Source organism: Cavia porcellus, unplaced genomic scaffold, assembly GCF_034190915.1.
Source record: "Cavia porcellus strain 051 isolate PalLab524CR breed Dunkin Hartley unplaced genomic scaffold, mCavPor4.1 scaffold_16, whole genome shotgun sequence".
Taxonomy (NCBI): domain Eukaryota; kingdom Metazoa; phylum Chordata; class Mammalia; order Rodentia; family Caviidae; genus Cavia; species Cavia porcellus.
In genome coordinates this window covers 31971406-31985462 of record NW_026947499.1, presented here as the reverse complement: position 1 = coordinate 31985462, position 14057 = coordinate 31971406, and the positions used below count along the sequence as shown (strand labels likewise).

The window sequence follows — 14057 nt, the reverse complement described above, 5'->3', positions numbered from 1 at the left end:
GATTCTTCATCATATTTCACTGCATGAGAAGCAGTTCAGCCACATCAAAGAGAAGGGGAGAGAGATAGAGACAGAGAGACAAAGAAAGACAGAGTTCAGAAAGGGAGACACGAATGAGAAATTAATTCCTCTTGTGCAGCAAAACATTTAACCAGCTCCAGCCATAAGACTCAAAGGAGTTTTACTGAAAAGAAGCCACAGATGTCACTCATGGAGTGACATACTCTGGGAGACTGAGACAGGCAGGCAACCCAACCTGGGCAATTCAGCAACTTAGCAAGACTCCATCTCAAAAAGTCTTAAAATATTTTAAAAAGCTCTGAGGATAATGCTCAGACCTTTGAAGGCCCTGAGTTCAATCCTTAGTATAAGAAAAAGAAACATGAAACCATAAAGGCCCCACAGAGAGCAACTGAAACCCTCCCTGACTCAAAGCTGGAATAAGAGCAAACCTACACAAAATAAAAACAGAAAGACACATAGTACCTAATAGCAAATAAACATTCTCAGATACCTGTTCACAGGAGCCCAGGGGGAAAAGGAGAGGTTTGAGGAGAGAGCAGAGGGGTGAGGTGGGGCAGGGACTAAAAGAGGCATCTAATTTTATCTGGCTTCCTTCCAACAATAAAATTGAATCCATCATCTTTGCCGAGTGAAAGCTCCTAATGAAAATTTAGAGAGTGTGACTGAATTTAGAATCCTCCAGGGATTCTAGGAAGATGACGACCAGCAGTGCAAAACTCATTCCAGCCCCACCTGGTGGAGAGCAGGCACACAAAGGGTGGGCTTTACCCTGGCTGTAGGTGAAATTGTCCCCACAGGGAGGTTCAGACTGTACCAGGTGTACCAGGCCTAGGACCTGAAGGAGGGGAACCCAGCAAGTGCACAGATCACGCCTGAGTATCACGCGCAGCTACAAGCCACTGCCCCCTACACACACACACACACACACACACACACACTTCTCATTCAGATGAAGGTGGGAAGAAGGAAAAAGTGGCTGCTTCTGCAAAACTAATGATACAAAATCCACGGCCTCAGGCAGCGTAGAACCATAGTTGAAATTAGAGACCTGTATACCTAACTGAATGAGGTAAGAAAGCAGGGAGAAAAGGCCTCCTCTGGGCTGAACAAAGACAAGTCATCAGGAAACATTAGTGTGCTTTGAGGGAACAACAGAGAGATGAGAAATGCTAAGAGGATACAGGTGTCTGTGATGGTCTTTCTGCCTCCTCCAGGCTAGAAACTCTCCAGGAGAAGGAACTGGATGAGTTTTATTTACATTCTTCTCTGGAGGACAGATGCCCCAAGACTAATGGCAGCCAGGTTCCCAGATGCTGCTGTTCCTGGTCAGCCAGGGATGTGCCAAATTTCCTTCTGCTGCTGTGGATTCATGATTACCTTCAGCTCAAAATTAGTATTTTTTTATTTTAAAGAGAGAGAAATAAACAAAAATAAAAGCAATGATACAGAGTTTCAAAACAGGATAACAAGAAATTAACAATAGTTAATATATTGTCACCTACAGTTCAAAGTCATCTTCAATTCAAAGTTCAGGCCCAAGCGACAGTTCCCAGCCAGCTGATCTCAGTCCCTCAAGGACCTACACCAGGACACAGGGCCCCACACCACCTGGCGCCACAGCCATGTCTTCCTGGGCCTGCAGGAGGTGCTGCTCACAGACTTGGAGTGCTTCTCCCCCACAGATCTCCAGGGAGGATGTTAAACACACACACACACCCACGCAAGGAGGCACCAGGAGGGGAGTAAGTGTGGAGTGCAGCTGCACCTGTCAGCACTCTGGGAAACACCTACCTACAGAGTCAAGGACAGTAGGAGCTGGACAGGTACAGCCTCAGGGCCAGGCTAAGAACCACAGTTCAAGCTCCACTACATAAATGAAAGTTACAGAGCACCCTTCAATGGATCCCTCCAGCTGATTGTCTCCTGCCCTAGCGATACTACTATGCTGTACAGCTTGGAGTAACATTTGGCTTGTGCTTGCTGCCCCATCCTCCACCTCCAGCATCCAGGGCATCCAACAGCTTACTAAGAATAATAACATGTCAGAGTCCTCACACTTGTAATAGAAGGCACAATTCCCTTCCTACTCCCTAATTGGCAGGCATAGAAGACATGTGCTTGGACATTTATGGGCCCAAAAGTTTTATCAAGTTAACACATTTAGGCACCAAGCTGGTAGCAAGCCCCACTGTCACTCAACAGTCAGCTCAGAATTCCATTTTGTTGTTTAAACTCATATACAATTTGTTTGTTTTTAGGTGGGATACACCCGAATATTTCCTTATACATCTATTTTCAGATTTAAGAAGCATGACTGTAAAGCCATGAAACAGAATAGTATTATGTTATAGTCCAGTATATCTTCCATACTCACAGTCAGGTGATTGGAAGGATGACAGTGATGTCCTTGGGGATCTGCTTCAGCCAAGACAGTGAAGGCCCGCAACATGGCCATTGTCATCACCAGTGCCACCACCACCATCACCATCAATACCATCAACACCACACACAGAATCTTCACTATCAATACCACCATCACTACCACCTTCACCACTGTCATCTCAACCATGTCACCAATGTTAGCACTGACTGAACTACATGGCACTGATTTACCTAATCCTCATACCTTGTGGAATGAAGAAAGTAGGGTACCAAGGCACACAGCAAGGAGATGACACCACAGTGCAAATGCAGGCAGTCTGGTACCAAAACAAGTCCTGTCTCTGCAGCCTAGGCAGTGAACCAGCTCCATGGCACAATGCGCTCCGGTGCACAGTAAGCAGGGACACCTGGTTTTACCACTGCTTCTCTCCTCCAGAGGCTTGAGCTCCAGCAGAGAAGCAGGCAGCCTGCATTATGCACTGCAGAAGCTGTGGGGCCCCTGCGGGGGAGAACAGGCAACAGAGTCAATACAGGAAGGTCTGGCTGTTCATCCTAGCTGAAGGGATCCAGATGAGCTGCCTTAACATTTGGTTTGCTTTTCAGGAGACAAACCACAGAAGTTCAATTCCGGGGGAGCAGGGCTGCTTCTTTCCTGCTCTAAATGCTGGAGGAAATCCCAGCTGGGAGGCCACAGGGTCAGGTCACAGACAGACTGAGGTCTGCAGAAAATGGAGGCCATAGAAGAAAATGTCAGAGACACAGCAAGAAACACTGCATCCATGTCCTACTTCTGCCCTGAGGGCTTCTAGGGCTGTGGTTTCTGCAGACAGGGACCATAAAAGTATCTGTCAACCTGTGTCCAAGGGATGACAGGGGCAGGGTACAGAGAACAGTAAGGACATCTACTGTAAGCCAGCAGGCACTGTCATTACTCACTAAGGACTTGTCAGGAGAAGAGAACCAGAAGCACTTTTTCTAGAGAGGAATCAGCTCTTTAAAGGGGAGTGGATGGCTCTGCCCCCTCACCCAGCCCCTGTCTCCTCACCTCCTGGTCTGCCCCAACCACATACATCTATTTGCCTATCATGCACATCTGCCCCTCATCCTTGCATGAGTTGACCATACCACCAGCAAGCCCCCCAGCATCCTGCTTTGTCCCCTGTGGCTGTTAGCCAATAACAGCCAAAACTGGATCCTCAAAGCCCCTCTGGAACCCAAGGGGAAAAGCAAGTCAAAGCAGCCCTGAGAAGGCTCCAAGGAAGAAGGCAGAGCAGAGACCTTAAGAGAGGCCAGGGAGGGGCCAGGAATTTAGCTCAGTGGTGCAGCGCCTGCCTGGCAACCATGAGGTCCTGAGTTCAATTCCCTGTACCAAAAATACACAGGAAAAAGAGAGGCCATGGGGCTTCTAGGAGGTAGCTAAATGCATGCCCCTATAGACCACCTGAGCCCCCTACAGCCACCCTAGAGGTGGGCAGGCAGGGATGCCCCTGTGTTGTGGCCAAAGTCAACTACTGAGACCAAGCTACCCCTTGCCAGAACAGTCTCTGCTCCCTGAGCCCAGGCCCCAGCCCAGGAGCCTGATAACCACTCACCCTCATACCCAGTGTTCTGATCCCTGACCCTGACCCTGACACCTGCCTGAAGACTGGCATCCAGAGCCTGAGGATGTAGCCACAGCTCAAGTTCATGGACAGAAGAGAACATCAGTGGCACAAGAGAGCCGCCAGACCCAGGCCACTCTGAGCACTTCTACCCTGACCATCCAGTCTCACTTCCTCTGGTTGCAGTGCAGCAAAACTGGACAGAGATAGTGCAGAGAAGACTAACAAAACTTAGAGGTGAGAACTCCAAACTATTTTCTTGGCAAGTGTCAGATCATGAGTTCAATCCCTGGTACAAAAAAAAAAAAAAAAAAAAAAAAAAAAAAAAAAAAAAAACTCCAAACTACTGTTGAGTAAAGAAAATACCAAAGCTGAAAACCACAAACTACCCAGGAAACAATGAAAAGGAAAGAGGGAACATGTGGCAGGGAAGAAGCAGAGGACACTAAGAGTTGGGAAATGACGGGGCTCCAGGAGTTAAGAAGTCAGTGAAGGAACCCAAGGAATGCCCAGGGGCATCATCACCACACTACTGAACTCTCCAAACTACTAAATTCACACATTTGAAAGCACAAAACTACAGAAAATATAAACAATCCAAATGTCCAGTGCTCTGGAAATAAAAACAATGACCATTTCTAGGCTTACTAACAGCTAATAATCTAGCGGAAAAAATACACAATTATCAGCAAGGCATGGGCGCACACACCTGTAATCCCAGCACTCAGGAAGGAAGCTGAGGCAGGAGGATTGCTGCCACCAACAAAAAAGAAATTGCCAACTCAGCCCCTCTCACATTGTCCACTGGGACGTGCATGTGCTTATGTGTGTGTGCATATGTGTTGCTAGGGAACCCAGGACCTGGAATAGGCTAGGTAATTGTTCTACTACTGAACTATACTATCAACTCCTGGCAATCTGTATTTTTTTTTTTTTCTTTTTCATTTTTACCGGTACCGGGGATCGAACTCACAACTGCCTGCTTGTAAGGCAGGCGCTTATGCCACTGAGCTATATCCCCAGCCCCCTGCAATCTGTATTTTAACAAGATCAGCAAGTCAGGTGTGGTGGCACACCCCCATAATCACAGCTATTCAGGAAGCTGAGGCCAGAGGATCATGAGCTCCAGACTACCTCAAAATACAATTTAAGCGGCTGGAGGTTTAGCTCAGCGGCATAAGTGCTCAGCGGCATAAGTGCCTGCCTTGCAAGCAGGCAGTCGTGAGTTCGATCCCTGGTACCGATAAAAAGGAAAAAGACAAAAAAAAAAAAAAACAATTTAAAATGGGGGGGAGGGGATAAGGATGTAGCTCACTGATAGAGTGCCCCTAAGCTCAATCCCCAGTACCACACACAAAAAAAATTGTTCTCTTTCCCATGCCTAATAGAATGAAGAATATCCAAAGACATGACCTACATACACAGCAACTCAAAAAAATTTTTTAAGTGTGAAGAGGTCCTGAGACTAGAGTCTGACAGTCAGCCTAGGCCCACCAATCCTTCTGGAAGGAGGCAAGGATCTTCGGGCCTGCAGCTCCACCTAGTGGCTATACTAAGGGCAGCAGGGCATGTACTGCCCAACCCACAGAATCCTAGCCCCAAGCTCCAGGCCAGGAGGGATCGTAGACCTAAGGTGTCCCTGGACACTCTGACACCCGGGGATGGCCATCCTGCATGTTCGGTGTTGTACAGCCTACCCACCTCCCCCAGTCGGCCACCTGCAGCAGTCCTCATGAGTCACCACAGATGACTCCAGGCTGCCCAGGACCCTGGGGACAGAACTGCCCTATTTAAACATGCCTGTTTTAAGATCCTCTTCACTTTCAAGGCCATTTTCCTCCACTGGAAATCCCCCAGGCATTGGTCTGTGGGCTCTCCTGCGCATGACTGCCTCAAATGTCAGGATATCTTTGGTCATTCTTTTCTCCACTGGCCCTGGGCCAGGTAGAGTGGGGATCCTAGGTGGAAGACTTTGAGAATCACATCTGATGAAGGTGTGCATTAGGTTTGGAACAGACCTTCAATTCTGGGAGCCAAGAGGCTACTGGTTTAGGTTAGTGACTGTCTGCCTGTTCCTGAGACTATCCACCCACCCTGGCCTTTCTTTTCCTGCTACCAGACACAGAGACTCTCAAAGTCCTTCCACATCACTGGAATTCTGGTACATCTCTGGCATTCACCAGAGAGGGTCCAGGTTGCAGCATCTTCAGCATCTCTAGGGATGATCCGGATAATATCTAATGGAACAGATCATGATGAAAACTAACACAAGGTCTAATCTCTGCCAGCCAATGAGTCTGTCAGCCTATGTATAGGACTTGGAAGATGCTTAAACCCAATATGCCATGGCTTTACTCATGGGACCACTTGGTCCTTCTTTTCTCACCTTTGAATCTTAAATATAATATCTGAGCCACAGAAAAATTCCATTCAGAATTGTATGATCCCGGACCTAACTAGTATTTTCCACCTGAGTTCATTCATAGCTAAGTGATGCTGCTGTTTTTAATAATGTTCATCTATGGACACCATTCAAGCTCTTTACACAATGCCTTGGCTAGCCCTCTAGACAGATCCAGGTGGGATTGCTCTCCCCATCCTCAGATGAGCAGATGGAAGCTCAGAGATTGGGCCATGTCATCCAGCTAGCAGGACTGGAGCTTGCATCCATGCCTGAGTAGATAGCCACCCCACATGCCATGCTGCCTCCCAGCTGATGGCAGTGACCTGATAGCCCTTGTCCACATGCAGTGCTCCTGAGAATCAAGTCTCCCTTTCCAGAAGGTCACATGGCCACAGGATCCTCAGTATAGGAGATTCACTGTGGGTAGCCAACAGCCCAGTGACACCCTAGGCACCACTCCCTTATTCCAGGGTCCTGAGTGCCCTAGACACTGCAAGACAAAACCCTACATGAGTCTCTGCCTGCCCAAGTCCAGAGGCTCTAAACTGAGGGTAGGAAGCTCCCAGTACTTTGTTTGGCTTAGTTTCGTGGGACATCTGATGCCGTGAATTTGAGCAATGCTCCTGGGACACTTGTCCTGTTGATTCTACTTTACAAGTCCCCCAAGCCTATCCCATAACCCTCCTTTGCAGTGGCTCCATCCAGGCTTCTGCAAGTTTCACTGGATGACCATCACAGCTATCCTTAGAATCCAGGAAGCAGGTGGCCCATACACACCCATGTAAAACAACTAAGTTACAGTATATTTGAGTTTAAAAATCTTCATTGGCATTTATTTTGAATTCCAGAATAGGTAGCAGTGCATACAGAAGTGCATTCAAGAGTGTTTGGCCACTCCCTCTCTTCTTTCACTTACATCTGGTCTCATTCCCAGGACCATCTTCTCACACATCTTCTGCTTCCCGCACCACCTAACACCATTCTTCTGCAGATGCCTCCTTATTTCTGGCCAACCATGGCCTCTGAGATTTGTCAGAATTATTCCAAGGTAGAGATTCCTTCAACCACCTCATTAACTTGCATCTGCAGACCTCCTACACCTGCCCCTCTCTACCATTTTTCAAGTCTGACAGGGTGGCTCTAAAGGCACGTTGGGCCACTTCTTCTGCAAGTTGGCCAAGAAGTATACAAGTGCTGAGCATTTCCTGAAGATGCAAACCAGCACAGCAGCCACACTCTCTCCCAGGACATGCAGAAACCTTGTGACGATTAGTGGGGTAAAACCCTGAGTGTCACAGAAGCCACCGTGGCCCAAAAGAAGAACCTAAATCAAGCTCTTTGGGGTCTTCATGCTTTATGTTCTGCCACGACAGACCACCATTTCTGTGACTTCCTGGTGAAATGCTTTCTAGAAGAAAAGAAGCTCATCAAGAAGATGGATAACCACCTCACTAATCTCTGCAGGCTGGCATGGGTAAGTATCTCTGAAAATTTCACTCTCTAGCATGACTAGGAGGCCCTGAAGCCCAGCAGCCTTTGAGGGGCTCCTCTAAAACACGGCTTCAGAGCTTTGGCCTGACCCTTTCCCTGAAGCCACTAGACAACTTTTTAGCCTCCTTGGGGCCCTCTCCAGCTTTTTGCAGGAAAAAAATCAGACAACTTTATTTCATAAAATATAATGTTTCAATGAACAGACTAGAGAAGCTTAGTTTTATAGACAGAAAAGAGCTGAGGAAAGCAGAAACAAAGAACCAAAAACAAATTAGGCATTTCAAAGTCTCCCCTCATGTTAAACAAATATTAGGAATGGCCATTGTTTCAGGCTAAGCTCCTGCAGGCCCAAGCAGAGTCACTCACTGAAGTTCCATATCACCCACTGAAACTCTCACCACCTATCATGGATTCTTAGCTATAAGGAAGATAGAAATTAGATCTGGGCTTGTCCTTGAATCTGCTATGACTGGCACCATTGCCTACCTTCTTCATGGCTCTCTAAAGAGAAGTTCCCATAAGGGTCAACCAGATTTTAACAACTGGTTGAAGGTTCTTGCTCAATTTATATAGAAACCATGAATCAGCAAGTTTAGCTCTTTTAGTGTTAATGGCCCTGTGCTTTGAATGCCAGGAGCTGTCAGCTCTTTTAGTGCTAGCTGCCTTTCTTGCTCCATAAGGCCAAAAGCTACCACCACAGGAGATGATGGTGCCCAGATATTCTTTGTTGTCACTCTCCAGCTACCAGCTGTCTTCAGTGTTAGCAGCTCCAGCCATTCCAGGTTTCACCACTGGCAACTGTGGTATACCAGCCTTTAGCACATCAGCTCAACATGCTCTCCTCCAGATAAAGATCATTAATAGGTAGGAATATGACATCCAGAAAGAGGCTTTATTAGGACATATGCTACAGCATAAAGATGAACAGCACAACCAGGTATGGTTGCTTACACCTATCACCCACCTATTATTAGGAGGCTGAAGCAGGAGGTGCAATATCAGTTTGAGGCCAGCCTGGGATACACAGTGAGGTTAAGGCCGTCCTGGAATATAAAGGGAGACTCTGCCTCAAAAACAGCGCATAGGCTGAATCCACTAAGAATATGGGAAGGTTGTTTATAGGAGAAGAAGTGGGTTTGCGTATGAGCAGCATCAGACTATTGAGTCACAGGGAGAGAAGGAGCTGTCCTTACTAATTGAAGATGGCTGCAGAGGGCAGAATCATGTATAGAACTCACAAGACACAGGCAACTGGGATAGGTCCACTAAGGAAGGCAACTACAGCCTAAACAAGTAGCTGCCAAAGAAACCTATGGAATATGATGTAGATAGTCAGTTACAAGGAGGGTTTCTTCCCTGATCTGTGCACAGATGGATAAGCCGCCAGTGGAAACTATGCAAGTTATGGGGCACCCTTCCCAGCATCTACTCCCACAGGCCTAGGATCTTCCTCATCTTCAAAATACTTAACACGTAAGACTGTGGAAAACTAACACAAATGCATATGAGTCTTCGACCCAGCATGATGTCCCATGAACTGGAATGACACTACTGCTAGGCTTCATTAGGATAGTAACCAGTTTTTGGATACATGCCCAAATCCAAAATGGCGGCTCCACCTACTCCGCGCCGCTGCCCCGCTCCAAGATGGCTGTGATCTCATGACGTCACATGGGCGACCCGCTGGGCGCCCTGCCCCTTCCGGTCTTTACGTGGAAAGGGGAAAAAAAATTCTCTCAACACAGAAGTAAGTGATGTTTTCTCTGGACTGGGCTTGGTTTAGCTGTGGGGCGGGGTCTGGCCTTCCCGCACAAATAAGAGCCCCCAGAGAAGACTGGCGCCTGGAAATTTGAGCTTGTGGGCGGCCGCGCCCCACCCCAACCTGCCTGGCCCCAGCTTCGCGGAGAAAAGCAGAGGAGGGCTACAGAAGCAGGCTGAGCCACCCCAGCGACCCGTCTCTGCGGGCTGGCTCAGTTCCTATGACGGTGCTCAGTGGAGACACAGCAAAGGCAGAGCCTAAAGATCTAAACGTATAAAGGAATTATGCGTTCTTTTAAATTTTAGGCTTTTAGAGTTGTGTCGTTTGTAAGCCAAGTGGAAGGGAGCACCTGGGGACATTTTCCTGAACAGGCATTCTGCGAAGACTATGGGTGTCAAAAATGCATCCACCGAACTTTGCTGACAGCCCTGGCAGGACTCAGAAACCACTGAGTCTTGGAAGTCGATGGCACATATACTAATGGACAGCAAGGTCCAAGAGCACTCCAGGCTTAGGGTGAGACCTCTCCATTACTACAACCCTGCCATCTACTCCTGCGGCCTGCCTCCTCAGAGGGCCCTGGTGGCTCCTGCCCATCCCCATCCTGACCCTCACAGCAGCAAAGCCTGCATGTCGTCCCCACTCCCCACCATTATCGCACCACCTGAGTACTCCAGGATTGTCTGGGCAAAGCACAGGGTGCAAGGTTCCTGATAATGGCCCTGGCCACCTGGCGGCTACACACATGTATGACATCTGCCTCTCTTAGAGCTTGGATGGCCTGCTGCTAGAGGTTAGGTCTGTGTGGGGCATTCCATTTGTAGAGTGGCTGTGGTTCTTTTGCTAAGTACCTGCTCCACATCTCTGGGCTGAGATTTCTCCAATGCGCTGACTCCTTAGCGCTTCCTTTCTGATGAGGGTCTCTCTCCTTGTACAGCCTGTCTGTGTGGTGCAGAGAAACTGGCTGAGTCTCTGTGGGCCCAGTGTGCAGCACGCAGCACAAAGAAAGTGTGCAAAGGTCCCACAGGTGCTGTGGAAGGACCGTCAGAGATAGGCTAGACACGGTAGACTGTAACGAGTGGGAATCCTGGGGAACACTCACCACTAAGCTGTTTCTACCAAGGAGGAGAAATGAGGCCACTCTGCTCACAAGCTGAGCTGTGGTCTGGCTGGATGAACCCTCTGATAACCAAACAGGGCAACCTCTCCAGAGGTCAAATATGACGTGAAGAACACCCCTGGTGGCCTTGTAAAGAAGCACAGTCTACTTCTGCCTCAGCCTCCAGCTGGTCAACTTCACTGCTCATTCTCCTTGCTCTTGTGCTGCAGGAAATGAGCAAAGTCAAGAGGGTGCTGCAGGTGGCAAAATGCATACATGAACATACGTGCTAGACAGATAATGACCCTTGAGATTCTTACATGGATGATGTCCCAACCCTCCTGCCTGAGCACCTCCTGCCTGAGGTTTCTCTAGGCAGACTGTAGTTCTCTAGGTTCTAAGTTGTCATGTAGCAGCTGGCAGATTCTGGGTTCAGGAGGCCCATCAGTTACAAACCTGCCATCCTGAAAGGGCTCAACAGGGCAAGGAGGGCACTGGAGCCTTGCTCCACTTCCTTTCCCAACTCCTGTGATCTGGCGGAGTTTACTTAACAGGCTGACTTCCAAGATGTGTTTGTTGGCTAGAGTGGGGTACAAGAGCTGGTTGTAGTGACAGACCTCTAATCCCAGAACTCAGGAGGCTGAGGCAAGATGATCATGGCAGTTCGAGGGCAACCTGGGTTACACAGTGAGATCAAGGACACTTGTGCATAGTGAGACCTTGTCTCAAAAAAAAAAGTGCTTACAAGCAAAATATGGGGCAAAAAAAAAAAAAGTGCTAAGTCACAGTCCTGCACAAGAGCAGCTACTATAGAGATCCACAAAGCCAGCTTCATGGTGGGGACCAGGTGCCTTGCAGGGGACCAGAACAAATGTGGAAGGGCTAGCAGCATATGGAGGCCATCTGGACAGACAAGGCCAAATGGGCTCAGTCAAGACAACACCTGAATCCTCCCAGCCTGGGGCAAACAAAGCAGGAGCAGGATGTTTAGTCACAGTTTCTTGTTTGCACATATAACACCCCAAAGGTGCTCCTTCTACTCTGATCAGTCCCTTGTCAGCTTCAGGCAGTTCTGGAACTGGACAGGCATAAGCCAACAGGCAATCCAGCAGGTCCATTGGCACCAGCAGCCCATAATAGCACTGATGACACCCCAAAACTCACACAGGTAGATGAGAGTGATGCCACCTGGGGGCACACAAGACTGGGGCTCTTTGAGCTCACCAGGCAGCAAAATGTTTTCACATCACAAAGTTCACAGCTATACATATCTTGAATCGTACAAGAACAGTCAGGGACCACAGGATAGTGGTTCTTAATGTGATAGCAGGAAAAGTTCCCAAAGCACTTTAAGCCTAGAAGGTCTCAGCTTCAGGGAAGGTCACTCCATCCCCCTCTCTCTCAGCAGTGGCAGTAAGGGTTGTCTGTCTGCACTGGGTGCTCAAGAGCAGGCAGAGATCTGTGGCGCCCTACCTAGCATCACCCTGGAGCAAACAGCGGCCCGAACAAGCTGACCTCACAGGTACCTCTACAAATGACCAAACCAGAATACAGCCTTCCTGATCAGTACAGGAGGGAGTGAGGCACAGCTCCATGCCCTCTGCCCTCCCACAGGTGCCCACTTGCCACCCAGGCTGGACACCATCCACCCAGCAATACATCCTCATCTTCAGGGTAAGGCCATACCTGTAGACTCTGGCTCATCCTCAGTTGTGGGGCACCAGAGAAGGCACAGAATATAGCAGTGTCCTTGTGGTATGACTCCTCCATTTGTTCTTCTAGGAACTCTGTAGTCTCAAGGCTGTTTCTACCAGGCTCTCCTGTGAGAGAAGACTGCTATGCTATTTGACATTATGAGTTTGTGATATGGTCACCAGCCCTATGCACCCAGAAGCTCACATCATGGGAGACATTTAAGTCTCACTGCCAGGCCTGGCCTGGGCATTCCCCCAGGGGCCTGAAAAGGGCTTAGCTCCAGCCACAATAGCCCCAACTATGTGGGGCTTTCCCACTCCTTTTTGTCCAAGGACAGTTTGTGACAGGTGGCTTCAAGACACAGACTCCTTTCCACCTTGTCCCCCTCTGTATCCCACATGGATCTGTACTTACCTGGCTGCTGGCCAGAATTAAGGGACAGTCTGGGGATCTCAGAGCCAGAATCAAGACACACCAGTGCAGCAGCCTACCAAGAGGTAGTTCTGACTCTGCTGTTCTTTCAAACTTGTCTACCAGTAATTCTGCTGAGCCTAGTGGATACAGCACCAGGTCACCCTGCTTGGGCAGAACTAGCTGCCTAGATAGGGCTGGAAGTGGCAGTTCCAGGTCCGGGAGACTGACTTGGATGCTCTATTGCAGTGGCTGCTGTTTGGTGAATGGGGCTAAGTGGATGGAAGATGCTGTCTGACCTTTCCTAAACAGGCTTGGGCAAATCACTCAACCTTCACTGTGCCAAAGTGAGTGTATATATCTGTGTGTGTTTTCTTCTAAAACCCATGTTCCTGATTTGGGGTTATTATGAAGTGATAGTCTGAAGCTGCCAAGAGTAGGAAGGAAGGTAGCCTGTAGCTGGCACCTCTATAGCACAGAGTGAAATGAGGGATTGAGCCTTTGGTAGCCAACCTCAGCCAGCATCAGAGAGCAATTCTTGCTTCTCCTCGGCTCCCACAGACCTTACAGAGACCTCCTGCCACCTCTAGCTGAACATCACTGTTTTGGGGAAGCTTATAACTTGTTAGTTAATGTTCTTGGCTTAACCTGTGTTCAGGATACCTGGCCAGTCGGTCCTGTTAAAGACCTGCAGATTCGAGGTTTGAACAAGCCCTCATCCAATCCCCACACACTGTGTGGGGAACAGGGGCAGCCACCATTCTACCCAACACTGAACCCCTGTTCTGAGGCAATAATCAGTGTCTACGGGGCCAGGAGGTGCAGCCATCTGACACAGGGCTTGTCTTCATAGTTCCCTGTGCCTCCTGTACCCACATCTGACAGGACCTTGGCTTTTTAGGGTCCTTATGAGCTCTAAGGCATATGTTTTTGGCAGTCTTTCTATTCAGCAGTATCCTCAGATGATTGGAATTACCTGTGGCCACAAAGCTGCTCTAGATGTGCCAAGTTAACAGAAGCTGTGCTTCCCCAAGATCTGCTACACAAGAGTTCAGGTGTATGTAGTATGGAGGCCTCACTGCCACAGCTAGGGCAGGACATGGCTGTAGACAAGGGCTACCCATTTGTGATTCCCTTGAAATTTTCTGGTTTTTGTTCTTGTAAATCTAAATTATTTTTGAAAATCATTTA

The 14057-nt window shown here is 48.5% G+C and overlaps 1 protein-coding gene across 4 annotated transcripts in view; it reads right to left on the bottom strand.

Moving 5' to 3' along the window:
- Positions 1-14057, bottom strand: part of LOC111754000 (uncharacterized) — a 105493-nt gene that overhangs the window by 87540 nt on the left and 3896 nt on the right. For 2 of the 4 annotated variants that reach the window (XR_010039778.1, XR_010039779.1), the window contains exon 2: positions 12447-12580. The exons of the other annotated variants lie outside the window; for them this stretch is intronic. The gene's annotated coding sequence lies outside the window, so the exon portion shown is untranslated. The remainder of the gene's footprint in view (positions 1-12446; positions 12581-14057) is intronic. 4 annotated transcript variants of the gene reach the window in all.